The sequence below is a fragment of the Hordeum vulgare genome, chromosome 6H (assembly GCF_904849725.1).
Source record: "Hordeum vulgare subsp. vulgare chromosome 6H, MorexV3_pseudomolecules_assembly, whole genome shotgun sequence".
Taxonomy (NCBI): Eukaryota; Viridiplantae; Streptophyta; class Magnoliopsida; order Poales; family Poaceae; genus Hordeum; species Hordeum vulgare.
In genome coordinates this window covers 118,507,600-118,524,839 of record NC_058523.1, presented here as the reverse complement: position 1 = coordinate 118,524,839, position 17,240 = coordinate 118,507,600, and positions in this window count along the sequence as shown.

Below are 17,240 nucleotides of genomic sequence, written 5' to 3'. Positions count from 1 at the left end.
GCGCTTTATTGAAATGATAAGACCCGTCTTTCTACAAATGCGGTTAATTAATATGCTCAAAATGTCTCCATATGCCAAGTACATGAAAGATATCGTGACTAATAAACGGAAGATACCACATCTTGAGATCTCCACCATGCTTGCCAATTACACTTTCAAAGGTGGAACTCCTAAGAAACTTGGTGATCCCGGAGTGCCCACTATACCTTGCTCCATTAAAGGAAACTACGTAAGAACTGCCTTATGTGACCTTGGAGCCGGTGTTAGTGTTATGCCTCTCTCTCTTTATCGTAGACTTGAACTGGATAAGTTGACACCTACTGAAATTTCTCTGCAAATGGCCGACAAATCAACTGCTTTCCCTGTCGGCATTTGCGAGGATGTGCCTGTTGTGGTTGCTAACACCACTATCTTAACAGACTTTGTTATCTTGGATATTCCCGAGGACGATGCCATGGTTGTCATCCTCGGAAGACCCTTTTTAAACACTGCAGGGGCTGTTATAGATTGCAACAAAGGCAATGTCACTTTCCATGTCAACGGTAATGAGCATACAGTGCACTTTACGAAGAAACGATATCAAGTACATTGCATCAATGCTATCGAAAAAACTTCATCGATTCTTATTGGGAGCTTTGAATGCCCTATTCCTCGTGTTAATATGAAGTATGATTTGCTTGTTGGGGAGATACATATCCCCATTGAGGTGACTTAGTGTCTATTCAACAATTCTCCGTTTCCTTTTGCGATTTGAAAAGTTTTTGTCATGAGGATTTGATCAACCCCATTGACAAATTTCTTTCGATGACCATGAGATGGATGAATCGAGGAATCACAACCCTCTGTTTTAAGTTTTCACTTTCTGTTGCTTAGAAGAAAAATGATAGGTTTAGTTTAGTTTTCCCTGTTTCCTGTTTTAGCGTCCCGGAGAAAAGTACCCCGAAAATAAAAGTTCTCTGATGATCCTGAAAATCTAGTATGATTTTTTCTAGAATATTTGAAAAATACTGGGTCTGAGAGCTGGCCTGGGGGCCACAAGAGTGGGACACAAGCCCTGTCACCGCGGCCTCCCCCCTGGCCGCGGCAACCAAGCATGTGGGGCCCACAGGGACCCGCTCCACTCATTCCAGCTCCCATCCTCTTCTTCTACCTCCAGAAAAAATCATTTCGCAGCTCAAACCCGTGTTCTTGCTCATTTGGCTGTGATTTTCGATCTCCTTGCTCAAAGCACCATTCTCCGAACCGTTTTGGGGAAATTACTCCTTGGTAAGTGACTCCTCCATTGGTTCAATTAGTTTTTTCTCTAGTGCTTTATCCTTCGCGTATTCTTGCTACCTTGGTGACCCTGTTCTTGAGCTTGAAATGTTGATTTTAGCTGGTCCCAAGTAGTTTTTGCGCGTGATACGGTCTGTAGGCACTAGTAGGAGTAGTTGCTACAAGGTGTGGTTGGTCTTTATTCACTTCTCTCTTGAACTTCAAAAATTTCAGCAAAAAGAAATTATGTTCAGGAGGAAGTCTCATGGTGGTTCCTCAAGTAAGAAGGGTCCCCGTCTTTCTATTCGGGAGCCTGATCCTTATCAACTAACGGACGCACCTGTACAACCATGTGAATGGCCTTCTGATGAGTTCATGACCGAAGCAGGCTTCAAGGATGAGTTTGATACACTTGTCCGCAATGCCGGGTTAGAAGAATTCCTCTTAGATAAATGTGAACAGTATGCTTTGCTCACTGCCTCTTTCGTGCGTAGATTTAAATTTTCAGTTGGCCGTGACTCATCCATACTGTTTGATCTGTATGATAAATCCTACGCCATGGATTTGGAGGATTTCAATAGGATTTGCAAGATACCCAATGGGGGTAATCTTAAAGATCCTGCTAAGTCTTCGATTAGAGATTTTGTCTCTAGTATAACTGTTTGAGAAACTAGAGACATCACGTAAGCTACCATAGGAAGCATTCATTTCCCTACCTTGCACTACTTTGCCCTCTTCATAGGTAGATGCATTAACGGCAAGGTTGAACATTGTCACCTATGCGCATCCGACCTTAGTATCCTTAAGAGCGTAGTGACGGCTGACAAAAGCTTCAACATGGGAGCTATTATAGCAACGAGACTGAATAAGAATGCTATTGATGGGGATTTCTTTGGCGGCATCTATGCCACTCGCATAGAAAATTTTCTGGGAGTACCCATCCGCGCAGGAGATCCCCCGCTCCATACAGCTTTCCTTGACCGCGTCGCTATGACACGCTACCAGTTCCTTGAGAGGGATGATGAATCCCTCCTATACCAATTGATATTTAACCGGCAGCGTGTTTTCCATATTACCCTTCCTGCTCCTGCTTTCTTTGACTTTCAGGTAAAAGGAGATACTACATAACCATAGGAGAGGCAGAGGAGTATGAGAGGGAGGCGACGGCTGCTCGTCTCCATGAGGCAGCTATTCAGGCAGTGGCTGCAGCGCTCCCGTATAACCCCGATTATGATTTTTGGTTTCGCCGGGACCATCCATGGGAGTAGACCAAGTTAGGCCAAAATCCTAAGCTTGGGGGAGTACGTGTTTGCACCAACTTTACATTCATGCTTATGCTTTCACTTTGTTAGTCGGTGTTTACACTTTGCCACTGTATTATCCATGCTAGTTTATTTTTGTTTTCTTGTTTTCTTGTTTTGTGTCCTTTTGAGAAAACCCAAAAGGATTTTCCTTTCTTCTTTTGCTTGTTGGGAGTTTTCCCGTGTAAATAGTTTTCTTTTTTCTTTGGGTCAAGGGAGAAGATATTAGTTACAATGTTTAGTGGCTCTTGCATGCATACCTGTTTAGCTTTCAAAGAGCCATATTACTTTGTCTTCTCTTTGTGTTTGCCTATAGATTTCAGCTTAGTCCAATGCACGAACACTCTTATTATTGTTCACATCGTTCGATCGTGCAAGTGAAAGGCAATAATGATGATATATGATGAAGTGACTGAGACTGGAAAAGCTGGTATGAACTCTATCTATTTTGTTTTTGTAAATATGACTAGCTTGGCGTTCCAGATTCAGCTTTGTTGAGAGAGAACCATGTTTGCAATGACAACTTACAGATCATAGTTTCTGATGCCATGCTTAATTAGCTAGGAGCTTATAATGGTTTGTCTTGAATGCCAACATAGATTTTGAGATGACTATGATGTAGTATGATAGGATGGTATTCTCCTTCGAATGATTCAAGTGGCTTGACTTGGCGCATGTTCATGCATATAGATGAAACAAAATCAACATAGCCTCTATGATGTTCGTGTTCATGGTGATTTATATCCTGTTCATGCTTGCACTCCATGTTAGTCAAACTCATTGCATCTTGATGACTGTTGTCGCTCTCTAGGTTGTCGCTTCCCAGTCTTTTGCTAGCCTTCACTTGTACTAAGCGGGAATACTGCTTGTGCATTCACTTCCATAAACCCAAAAGTTTTTCCATGAGAGTCCACCATACCTACCTATTTGCGGTATCTACCTGCCGTTCCAAGTAAATTTGCATGTGCCATTCTCTAAACCTTCAAGAAATAATCTGTTTTGCATGCCTAAACCGCTCATGTGGTGACAGGGGGCTATTGGTATCTTCCATGTTAGGCGTGTTATCCTCGACATGTGTTTATTCACTGTCTTTCACGAGAAAGGGGCCGATAATTGGAATGCCCAGTTCCACGCTTAAATTGAAAACATAACTGTAAAACAAAACTCTCCCAGGATTGATGTTGGTTTGGATGGTACGCAAGGATTCGGCTAGCCGTGGAGTGTGATTGATTGGTGGTGGGGGAGTTAAAACTTTACTTTCCTGTTTGGGAACCGCCTATAGCATGAATAGCATGGAAGATATTGAGAACTCTTGGTCATTGCGTTGACAATGAAAGCATGCCACCCAAAATTATTATCTCTGTTTTCAAAGCTTGAGCTCTGGCACCTCTGCAAATCAATGCTTCCCTCTGCGAAGGGCCTGTCTATTTATGTTCATGTTGAGTCATCCTCTTCTTATAAGCACCAATTAGAGAGCACCTCTGTCGTTTTTATGCTTTGCTTTTGATTGATATTGAGTATGACTATGACTGGATCTTTGTTGCTATGAATTACAATCTTTAGTCAGCCCTTGATCTTTGAAAGTGCTCTGCATTTATGTTTTGCGGTCTGAGAAAGAGCTAGCGAGATACGACCTATTCATATTGCTTCATGCTTGTTTTGATTGAATTGTTGGTATCTGAAACTCATTATTATTTGCTCGCTATCTGATTATGCCATTGATATTAGTTTACCGTGAGACCTTTGTGTCACTTGCTTATGTGGTTAACTTGTGATCTTGCTGAAATTCTGGTTATGAGCTAGACATAGTTGCAACAACAAGATCAAACACAGTTTGTCAAAGTTTTTCTTTCTCTTTCAGTCTGTCAACTGAGTTGCTTGAGGACAAGCAAGGTTTTAAGCTTGGGGGAGTTGATACGTCTCCATCGTATCTACTTTTCCAAACTCTTTTGCCCTTGTTTTGAACTCTAATTTGCATGATTTGAATGGAACTAACCCAGACTGACGTTGTTTTCAGCAGAATTACCATGGTGTTGTTTTTGTGCAGAAATGAAAGTTCTCGGAACGTCCTGAAAATTTACGGAGAATATTTGTGGAAAATATGAAAAATACCTGCGCAAAGATCCACCGGAGGGGACGGGCCAGTGGGCCACAAGCCCTCACGCTGCGACCTCCCCCCTGGCCGCGGCATCAAGCTTGTGGGGACCACGTGGCTCTGCCGCCCCCAACTCCAGCGCTATTTATTCCCTTCCGTCCCGAAAAAAATCAAGAGAGAAGATTTCATCGCGTTTTCGATCCAGAGACGCCGCCACATCCCGTTCTTCATCTGGAGGGCAGATCTTTAGTCCGTTTTGGGCTCCGGATCAAGGAGATCATCGCCATCGTCATCATCAACCTTCTTCCCTCTCCAATCCCATGAAGCTCTTCGTCGTTCGTGAGTAATCTATTCGTAGGCTCGCTGGACGGTGATGAGTAGGATGAGATCTATCATGTACCCGAGTTAGTTTTGACAGGGATTGATCCCTAGTATCCACTATGCTCTGAGAATGATGTTGCTACTACTTTGCCATGCTTAATGCTGGTCACTAGGTCCCGAGTGCCATGATTTTAGATCTGAAATTATTATGTTGTCACCAATATATGTGTGTTTTAGATCCGATCTTGCAAGTTGTAGTTACCTACGATGTGTTATGATCCGGCAACCCCGGAGTGACAATAATCGGAACCACTCCCGGTGATGACCATAGTTTGAGGAGTTCATGTGTTCACCAAGTGCTAATGCGTTGGTCCGATTCTTTATTAAAAGGAGAACCTTAATATCCCGTAGTATCCATTTGGACCCCACTGCCACAGGAGGGATGGACAATAGATGTCATGCAAGTTCTTTTCACTAAGCACGTATGACAACAGACGGAATGCATGCCTACATCACATTGACGAGCGGGAGCTAGCCACATATCTCTCCGTGTTATAATTATTGCATGATGAATTTCATCCAAACGAATCACCGACCCATTGCCTACGAGTTTGTCCCACTGCTGCGGTTACTTGTTTTGCTCTGTTGCTGTTACTACTGTTGCTACTACTGTTACTTGCTACCACTGTTACTTGCTTTGCTCTGCTGCTGTTACTACTGTTGCTGCTACTGTTACTTGCTGCTGCTGTTACTTGCTTTGTCCTGCTGCTGTTACTCGCTACTGCTGCTACTTGCTACTCCTGTCACTACTGTTGTTCCTTGCCACTATTGTTACTCGTTACACTGCTGCTACCTGCTACAATACTTTTTCTGGCACCGTTGCCGGGAAAGAATATTTCCCGTCCACGGGCAACTTACTGGCGCCATTGATACAACAGTTAGGAATAGTATGCCTTGTCACCAGATCATTTCTGGTGCCGTTGTTATCATATTACTTTGCTTGCAGATACTAATCTTTAAGGTGTGGTTGAATCTGACACATTCAGCTGCTCATACTTGAGAGTATTCTTTCACTTCACGTCGCGCGAACCAACAAATTTGGGTCGAATACTCTACCCTCGAAAACTGTCGCGATCCCACGCGCTCGTGGGCTATTGCAAGACAATTTCTAATTGTTGAGAAACTGGAAGCAGCTCTTTTCTGGCTCCGTTTCCGTGGAGGCATCAAGTCCCGAATAGTTGCACGTCAAAAAGTATCTTCATGGAGTTTTGCTTGAGATGCGTGAATCTGAAAATCGTGATGAAGAAATTCATGAGGTGATTCACGAGGGCTCCTTGGATGAAAAGCATGATTGCAATGGTTTCACTCTAAATTCTATTAGTGACAATCATGCTAAAATTATGCAAAACCCTAAGCTTGGGGATGCTAGTCTTGCTATGTCCACTACTTTCGCAAACATCATGATTGGGGTGATGATTTTCCTTTTGATCTTGAAAATTTGTTCAAGCCTCAAGATGAATATGATATTTGCAATATTATTGAAAGTGGGTTCGGAGAAGTCATGACTTTAGATGATAATCCCACTATTTTGAAGAGCGTCAACTTTGCATGCATGTGGATCATGAAAAGAATATCCTATGTGATAGCTATATCATTGAATTCGAATATGATCCCACATGTAATGAGAGAGGAAAATATTGTGGTAGAAACTTTCATGTTACTAAATCACCTCTAATGATGTTGAGATTGCTCTTGTCTATTTATTCTTCCTTGCATATGGCAGCTATTGGTTGTCTTGGCAATTCGTTTTCCTATAAATGCCTATGCATAGGAAGTATGTTAGACTTAGATGTGATTTTCACATGCTTTAGGATGCTCTCGTTGTGCTTCAATTCTTGTCTTTTGTGAGAGCATCATTGAATGCCGAGCTAAGGGCGTTAAACAATAGCGCTTGTTGGGAGGCAACCCAATGAATTTATCTTTTTCTTTCTATTTTGTTGCGTCCGCACAATCATAATTCTGTTTTTATTGTGTTTTTGTGTTTCTTTTTGTGTTTGAGCCAACCAAAACCTTTATGACTAGTCTTGGTAATGGTTGTTTGATCCTCCTGCAAAAAGACAGAAACTTTTCGCTCATGAGATGATTTTTCATTTTTATTCAGAAAGAGATTTTGTGTTGATTCTTTTTGCTGCTGGTTGATATGCCTTTTTCCCAGGCATTAGTAATTTTTCAGATTTGTTTAGGTACCAGAAGTATACGAAGTATACAGATTGCTACAGACTAGTCTGTTTTTGACAGATTCTGTTTTTGTTGAGTTGGTTGCTTGTTTTGATGAAACTATGGTTAGTATCAAGGGGTACTAGCCTTGGAAAAGTGAGAATACAGTAGCCCAACACCAATATATGTAGAATTCAAGTTTGCTACAGTACCAAAAGAAGTGGTAGTTTGTTTTCTTGTGCTAATGTTATCACAAGTTTCTGTTTAAGTTTTGTGTTGTGAAGTTTTCAAGTTTTTGGTGATGTTCTCATGGACAAAGAGATAAGGAGTGGAAAGAGCTCAAGCTTGGGTATGCCCCGGGAAGGCATCCCCTCTTTCGTCTTCAATCCATCGGTAACATTACTTGGAGCTATATTTTTATTCACCACATGATATGTGTTTTGCTTGGAGTGTCTTGTATCGTAGGAGTCTTTTCTTTTTGTTGTGTCACAATCATCCTTGCTGCACACCTTTTTGAGAGAGAGAGAGACATGCACTCATCGTGATTTTGCTAGAATGCTCATAGTGCTTCACTAATATCTTTTGAGCTAGATACTTTTGCTCTATGTGCTTCACTTATATCTTTTAGAGCACGGCGGTGCGTGATTTGGTAGTTGTCTAATGCTATGAAAGTAGTCCCAAAGGTGATAGATACCCAAAGAGGATGCAGAAACCTCCATCTTCACGTGCATTGAATAGAAAGAGAAGTTTTGATTCCTCTCAAATAGTTTTGAGACGTGGATTTGGTAATATTAAGAGCTATGTTAGTAGGGTGTTGTGAATCTAGAAATACTTGTGTTGAAGTTAGTGATTCCCGTAGCATGCACGTATGGTGAACCGCTATGTTAGGAAGTTGGAGCATAATTGATCTATTGATTGTCATCCTTTGTGTTGAGGCCGGGATCGCGCGATGGTTTACACCTACCAACCCTTCCCCTCGGAGTTTGCGTTTAGCACTTTGTTTCGATTACTAATAAAAACTTTCGCAACAAGTATGTGAGTTCTTCATGACTAATGTGAGTCCATGGTATAGATGCACTTTCACCTTCCACCATTGCTAGCCTCTCTAGTGTCGCACAATTCTCATCGGTGCACAAACCCACCAAATTCCTTCCTCAAAACAGCCACCATACCTACCTACTATGGCATTTTCATAGCCATTCCGAGATATATTGCCATGCAAGTCCCACCGTTCCATCTCATGACTTGTGCCATCACTCTCATATTCCCATTGCTTGATCATAAGATAGCTAGCGAAATGTTTCAACGTCATACGCCATGCTAGATTGTTGCACATCCCGGTACACTGCCGGAGGCATTTCCTATGGAGTCATCATTGTGATTTTTGAGCTGTCCGTAAATAAAAGTGTGGTGATCATCATTATTAGAGCTTTGTCCCATGTGAGGAAATCAAAAAATAGGCCAAAGACCCCAAAAACAAAAAAAGGGGGGAATAGGCCTAAGAGCCCAAATGAAAAAAAAGAGAAAAAGAGAGAAGGGACAATGCTACTATCTTTTTCCACACTTGTGCTTCATGATAGCACCATGTTCTTCATGATTGAGAGCTTCTTGCTTTGTCACTACCATATGCTAGTGGAAATCTTCATTATATAACTTGGCTTGTATATTCCAATGATGGGCTTCCTCAAAATTGCCCTAGGTCTTCGTGAGCAAGCATGTTGGATGCACACCCACTAGTTCTCCTTTTGAGCTTTCACATACTTATAGCTCTAGTGCATCTCTTGTATGGCAATCCCTACTCATTCACATTGATATCTATTAATGGGCATCTCCATAACCCTTGATATGCCGAATCAATGTGACCATCTCCTCCTTTTTTTGTCTCACAACCACCACCACACTCTATTCCACCTATAGTGCTATATCCATGGCTCGCGCTCATGTATTGCGTGATAGTTATAAAAAGTTTGAGAAAGTAAGAGTGCGAAAACAATTACTTGGCCAATACCGGGGTCGTGCATGATTTAAATTAGTTGTGTGAGGATGATGGAGCATAGCCAGACTACATGATTTTGTAGGGATAACTTTACTTGGCCTTGTTATTTTGAAAGTTCATGATTACCTTGCTAGTTTGCTTGAATTATTATTGTTTTCATGTCAATAGAAAACTATTGTTTCGAATCTTACGGATTGGAACATTCATGTCACGTGAAAGAAGTTGCAAAGGACAACTATGCTAGGTAGCATTCCACATCAAAAATTCATTCTTTATCACTTCTATACTCGAGGACAAGCAGGAGTTAAGCTTGGGGATGCTTGATACGTCTCCAACATATCTATAATTTTTTATGGTTTCATGCTATTATCTTGTCAAACTTTGGATGTTATGCATGCATTTTATATATTTTTTGGACTAACTTATTAACTCAGTGCCAAGTGCCAGTTCTTGTTTTTTCCATGTTTTTGACCCGTTTCAGAGGAGATTTTGAAACGGAGTCCAAACGGAAGAAAATCCCCGAAAAGATTTTTTCGTAATGGAAGAAGATCGGGTAGCTTGAGAGCCAAGGCAAGGGAGCCTCACGGTCCCCATAAGCCCCCACCCCGCGGCTAGGGGGAGGTTGCGGTCCACAGCTTGTGGGCCCCCTGGGCGCCCTCTACCCTAGGGGTTGCGCCTATAAATTCCCTAAAAATCCCAAAAAAATCAGGAGATCATCGAAATTACTTTTTCGCCGTCGCAAGCTTCTGTCTCCGCAAGATCCCATCTGGGGCATGTTCTGGTGCCCTGCCTGAGGGGAGATTCGGATACGGAGGGCTTCTTCATCAACACCATGACCTCTCCGATGATGCGTGAGTAGTTCACCATAGACCTACGGGTCCATACACTACTGAAATTCAGAAATTTGCCGTCTGCCAAGGCGGACGGCAAAGGGTGCAACCACGGACGGCAAAGGCTTTGCCGTCGGTCAGCTAACGGCAAAGTAGACGGCAAAAAAAAATCCGGTGAAGAGGTTCTTTGCCGTGTGCTTTCTGAAAGCGGACGGCAAAGAATCTTTGCCATGTGGGGGCAGATGGCAAAATAAATGGGACGGCACATATTGCAACGTCCCCGTTAAGTGTTAACGGCAGGCCTCCTCTCTTTGTCGTCTGCCTTCCCCCGTTGCCATGTGGGGGCAGACGGCAAAGAGGGAAGAGAGAGGGGGCAGATTCCCCCCTTTGCCGTCTGCCTTCCCCCCCCCCCCTTTGCCATGTGGGGGCAGACGGCAAAGAGGGGAGAGAGAGGGGGCAGATTCCCCCCTTTGTCGTCTGCCTTCCCCCCTTTGCCATGTGGGGGCAGACGGCAAAGGGGGGAATCTGCCCCCTCTCTCTCCCCCCTTTGCCGTCTGCCTTCCCCCCTTTGCCATGTGGGGCTGACGACAAAGAGGGGAGAGAGAGGGGGCAGATTCCCCCCTTTGCCGTCTGCCTTCCCCCCTTTGCCATGTGGGGGCAGACGGCAAAGAGGGGAACCAGCCCCTTTTTTATTTATTTTTTGTTATATCCAGCATTTTTAACAATAATCAGGATATATATATATATATATATATATATTTGACATAAATAAATTTCTTTCCGTACTCATAACCATATTAAAATAACCTCTTATATCCAGCTTTCAAGTTGCATCCGTACCAAACCATATATTACACCAGTTTCATCCACGTGCATACAAAGTTTCATATATTCATATACTACAATAGTTTCAATACAACCCATGGTACAAGAAATCATCTTCAAGCATTCCATCAATATTTTCCAAGCTTCCCGTGAAGTGAAGGTAATCTGCAAAATGACAAATAAGAAAGTTAGAAGAATAATACTAGATGAAGTAGTGTATATATAGGTTATTTCGGAGAGAAATTAGCTAAGTATAGACCATTTAGGAGCTAACTAAGCTAATTATGTCATTTAGGTGGAACCCTAGCTAACTATAGGTAGTTTCGGAGCTAACTTGGGTAAAATAGGTCATTCCGGAGCAAACTATGCCTCTTAAGCCATTTTTGATCTAGCTAGGCTAATTATCGGCCATTTAATACCTAAGTTAGGGGGAATAGGTCATGTTGCAGCTACGTAAGCCTTATTATGTCATTTAGGAGAGAACTTAGCTAACTATAGGTCATGTTTTATTAAATAAACCATTTAGGAGCTAACTAAGCTAATTATGTCATTTCGTAGGATAATTAGCCAATTTATCCTTTCTTGGATGAGTCTAAGCTACGTAGAAGAAGAGAAAGATAAGAAGAAGTAAAAGAAGGAGGAGGAGGAGAGGAGGAGAAGGAGAAGGAAGAGGAGAAGAAGAAGAAAAGAAGAAGGAGAAGGAGAAGGAGGAAGAAGGAGGAAGAAGAAGGAGAAGGAGAAGGAGGAAGAAGGAGGAAGAAGAAGGAGAAGGAGGAGCTCCTTCTCCTTCTTCTCCTCCTTCTTCTCCTTCTTCTTATCCTCCTCCCTCTACTTCTTCTTCTCCTCTTCTTCTTCTTCCTTCCTTTCATTTTTCCTCTTTCTTCTCCTCTTGTCCCCTTCTTCGGGCTAAATTGGCTAGAATGCCTTTTTGGAGCTAATTATGTCATTTCGAGGATAATTAGCTAAGTATAGGTCATGTTTTATTAAATAGACCATTTAGGAGCTAACTAAGCTAATTATGTCATTTAGATGGATAATTAGCCAATTTAGCCTTTCTTGGATGAGTCTAAGCTACGTAGAAGAAGAGAAAGAGAAGAAGAAGTAAAAGAAGGAGGAGGAGGAGGAGGAGGAGAAGGAGAAGGAAGAGGAGAAGAAGAAGAAAAGAAGAAGGAGAAGGAGGAAGAAGGAGGAAGAAGAAGGAGAAGGAGGAGCTCCTACTACTTCTTCTCCTCCTTCTCCTTCTTCTTATCCTCCTCCCTCTCCTTCTTCTTCTTCTCCTCTTCTTCTTCTTCCTTCCTTTCATTTTTCCTCTTTCTTCTCCTCTTGTCCCCTTCTTCGGGCTAAATTGGCTAAGAATGCCTTTTTGGAGCTAATTATATCATTTTGAGGATAATTAGCTAAGTATAGGTCATTTCTTATTAAATAGGTTATTTTGGAGCTAATTAAGCTAATTATGTCATTTAGATGGATAATTAGCCAATTTAGCCTTTCTTGTATGAGTCTAAGCTACGTAGAAGAAGAGAAAGAGAAGAAGAAGTAAAAGAAGGAGGAGGAGGAGGAGGAGAAGGAGAAGGAGAGGACAAGAAGAAGAAAAGAAGAAGGAGAAGGATAAGGAGGAAGGAGGAAGAAGAAGGAGAAGGAGGAGCTCGTTCTCCTTCTTCTCCTCCTTCTCCTTCTTCTTATCCTCCTCCCTCTCCTTCTTCTTCTTCTCCTCTTCTTCTTCTTCCTTCCTTTAATTTTTCCTCTTTCTTCTCCTCTTGTCCCCTTCTTCGGGCTAAATTGGCTAAGAATGCCTTTTTGGAGCTAATTATGTCATTTCGAGGATAATTAGCTAAGTATAGGTCATTTTTTATTAAATAGGTCATTTTGGAGCTAACTAAGCTAATTATGTAATTTAGATGGATAATTTGCCAATTTAGCCTTTCTTGGATGAGTCTAAGCTACGTAGAAGAAAAGCAGGAGAAGAAGAAGTAAAAGAAGGAGGAGGAGGAGGAGGAGGGGAAAGAGAAGGAGAAGGACGGGAGAAGAAGAAGAAAAGAAGAAGGAGAAGGAGAAGGCGGAAGAAGGATGAAGAAGAAGGAGAAGGAGGAGCTCCTTCTCCTTCTTCTCCTCCTTCTCCTTCTTCTTATCCTCCTCCCTCTCCTTCTTCTTCTTCTCCTCTTCTTCTTCTTGCTTCCTTTCATTTTTCCTCTTTCTTCTCCTCTTGTCCCCTTCTTCGGGCTAAATTGGCTAAGAATGCCTTTTTGGAGCTAATTATGTCATTTCAAGGATAATTACCTAAGTATAGGTCATTTTTTATTAAATAGGTCATTTTTGAGCTAACTAAGCTAATTATGTCATTTAGATGGATAATTAGCCAATTTAGCCTTTCTTGGATGAGTCTAAGCTTCGTAGAAGAAGAGAAATAGAAGAAGAAGTAAAAGAAGGAGGAGGAGGATGAGTAGGAGAAGGAGAAGGAGAGGAGAAGAAGAAGAAAAGAATAAGGAGAAGGAGAAGGAGGAAGAAGGAGGAAGAAGAAGGAGAAGGAGGAGCTCCTTCTCCTCCTTCTCCTTCTTCTTATCCTCCTCCCTCTCCTTCTTCTTCTTCTTCTTCCTTCCTTTCATTTTTCCTCTTTCTTCTCCTCTTGTCCCCTTCTTCGGGCTAAATTGGCTAAGAATGCCTTTTTGGAGCTAATTATGTCATTTCGAGGATAATTAGCTAAGTATAGGTCATTCTGGAGCTAACTATGCTAATTATGTCGTTTAGATGGATAATTAGCCAATTTAGCCTTTCTTGGATGAGTCTAAGCTACGTAGAAGAAGAGAAAGAGAAGAAGAAGTAAAAGAAGGAGGAGGAGGAGGATGAGGAGGAGAAGGAGAAGGAGAAGAAGAAGAAAAGAAGAAGGAGAAGGAGAAGGAGGAAGAAGGAGGAAGAAGAAGGAGAAGGAGGAGCTCCTTCTCCTTCTTCTTATCCTCCTCCCTCTCCTTCTTCTTCTTCTCCTCTTCTTCTTCTTCCTTCCTTTCATTTTTCCTCTTTCTTCTCCTCTTGTCCCCTTCTTCGGGCTAAATTGGCTAAGAATGCCTTTTTGGAGCTAATTATGTCATTTCGAGGATAATTAGCTAAGTATAGGTCATTTTTTATTAAATAGGTCATTTTGGAGTTAACTAAGCTAATTATGTCATTTAGATGGATAATTGGCCAATTTAGCCTTTCTTGGATGAGTCTAAGCTACGTAGAAGAAGAGAAAGAGAAGAAGAAGTAAAAGAAGGAGGAGGAGGAGGAGGAGGAGGAGAAGGAGAAGGAAGAGGAGAAGAAGAAGAAAAGAAGAAGGAGAAGGAGAAGGAGGAAGAAGGAGGAAGAAGAAGGAGAAGGAGGAGCTCCTTCTCCTTCTTCTCCTCCTTCTTCTCCTTCTTCTTATCCTCCTCCCTCTCCTTCTTCTACTTCTCCTCTTCTTCTTCTTCCTTCCCTTCTTCGGGCTAAATTGGCTAAGCTAATTATGTCATTTAGATGGAAGTCTAGCTATCTTTTATTAAAACACTAGAAATAACATACCTAAGTTAGGGTGAAGCACGGTGGCTCTGGCTTGTTTCACCTGGAGAAGGCTGCCCTGGAGAAGCCTCGACTGTAGAAGGATCGTGCGATGCGTTTCGGGAGATATTCTGCACCAAACATCGTTTGCAATGTGTAGTTAGCATGAGGACACTCTTAAAATCACTGCACTGAAATGAAACTCACCGTCCCCGCCACGTTAATGACTGGCATCGGCGGAGGGACTTGGCCGTTCTTCTCGCACATAGACTATACATTTCGTTTCGAAAAGTCAAACTTTTTATTTATTAATGAAACGGACATTCAAATGCAAGATTTGAAATAACATGAAGAAGAAACTTACCACGAAGAGCTCGTATATGGCCCTGGTAGACGCATCATTCCGTGCCCTCTCCGCCTCCACCAATGCAGTCGTCCTCTCCTCCAGCTCCCCAATTTCTTTATACTTCTCCGCCATAGCCGCCTGCATTGCCTCTCTCTCTTTCTGAATAGCAGCCTGCAACACAACTCATTGTTAGCAATGTAATCATATTGGTTCCAACGCACAACATAATGTGGAAAGATAGTTGAGTCCATTAAACTAACCTCGATGGCGAGCTCGACTGGCCGTGGATGACGTGTTATCTCCGGACAAGAGCACGTTTGGCGTGCCTTTATCTGCCGGAGAGTGCTAGGACAACGTATAAGGCCGTCTCCAATGGCGATCGAGCCATGGGGCCTCCCGTTGCCAGCTATCATCGCCAGCTCTGGATCAATAGGCCCCTCGCTCGGGTTAAAGTCCTCCCCTTTCCTCGCCTTCCCGTGATCTCTGTACTTCACGAGCTTGTCGTGGGAGGAGATGTTGGTGAAGTTTTCTGGATGCTCGAGGTCAGACTCAGAGAATGCCTTGACCTTCTTGTACGAGGCAGTATGGGCCATCGCATACAGGTCGTACATCTGTGGCGCCTCCGTCTTATTGTGACGCGCCTAAAAGAGAGAGAGGAAAATTGTATTGGTAAAGGGCTCAAGATAGCATTAAGAATGAATTGCATGAGGCATGAAGCAAACCACATACCCAGTTCTCGCCAAATTGGATTAAGTTGACGCTCTCTTGATGGTGTGGCACGCCAACCATTTTGCCACGCCTCTCCTTGGCGTTGTTGTGGCTGGCCTCCCACGTTTGGGAGCACCACTGATCCACCAAGGCCTCCCAACAATCCATCTTATCCACACACCATCTCGGGGGCACCTAAGTTAATAAAGAGAAATTTGAGTGCGTAAGAACCAAATCAAGGAAACTAACTACAAAGCCTTAATAATATGTAATTACCTTCATGTAATGCTCCTTCTCCATCTTAGCATCACGGCACTTCGCCTTGTCAATCCTAATATGCTGCGTGGCATAGTAGTCTCGAACAGCCTGCACCCGAGCCTCGTGCCGAAAGTTTTGAAGTAGGCGGCGACATTCGGTTTCGATAACCTTTGCCGCGTCCTCCTAGTATCCCTCCTCACACCTGTAGAAGGTCTGCAAACGAGACAACACCGATTAGTACAATAAATAGCTATGGTTGATTTATAATTGTGTGAAAGAGAAATTACCCAGAACTTTCGGATCACCATGTCCACCCTCGTGTCACACAAAACACCGTCGATCTCCACCTCCGGCGAGGCCGGGGCACCCAAGTAGTGCTCCCAGGTCATTCCTACCTCTCGCTCCCGACCGGGCAACGTAACAAACCCTGGGAAGTTTTGACGACAAAGAACACCAAGGACGCTGTTGGGCTTGCGGACACCCTTGGCAACAATCCAGCCCCTACAGTATGACAAATTAAAGCCAAAACATTAGATATTTGAGAAAACGCGAAGGCAAAAGGTTAAATAAGAGTAAATTAACTTACTTGTCCCCATTTGGCCTAATCGACCACCTCTGCTCGGGGGTCGCTGGCACGAGCGGGAGCCCCGAACTACCACGCTGGTAGACGGTAGCCCCCTCACCCAGCTCCTCGTCGCTACCAGCATGGCCACTTGGCTCAGGCCAGGTATCCCACTGGGTCTCTTGGGACGTACCCTCATCCCTGCTTTGCTCCGGAGTCGCCTGGAAGGAAGCCTCTGGGACACGAGTCTCGTGGGTCGAAGGCTTGTCGACCTAAGGCTCGTCGACCCGAGGCTCGTGAACCGGAGACCGTGTAGCCTCCACCTCAGACGAATCCACCCTAGAAGTCCTATGCTCAGGTGAATTAGCTTGGGGTGGTGGTCGAGACCGTGTAGCCCTACCTCTCCCGCGGCCACGTGTACCTTTAGTACAACATAAATACCAACATGAGTAATAAAATGTATATAAATACCAATATGCATACAACATGAGTACAACATAAATACCAACATGAATGCAACGTGTACCTTTAGTGCCTCTCGGCTTCGCGGGGGGGTCGACCTCCTCTCACGGGGGGGCGCTCCTTTCATAGTAGAGAGCAACACTCTCCGAAGAGGCGAGGCAGGAATGGAAGTACCCATCCCATCACCAGCAGCCGCGCAGTGCTTTCGACCCTTTCCCACCATCTTTCAACACCTGTCATGACAAAGAGTAAATGAAATTAGTACAACATAAATACCAACAGGAGTAATAAAATGTATATAATTTAAGTGTATCATCGTCATAAATACCAACATGACTAATAAAAATTGAATACCTAACATGAACTCAAAATTTATATATAGTATAATAGTTGAATACCTGACATGAACTAATAACAATCGTCCTCGTCTATATATGCTTCGGGGTCAATAAATGCATCATGATCATCACTATCATCAATAAATGCATCATCATCATCACTATCACGAAGAACATGTGGAAGGCCACCATTATGTAATCGGTCAAGAAGTGACAGGTC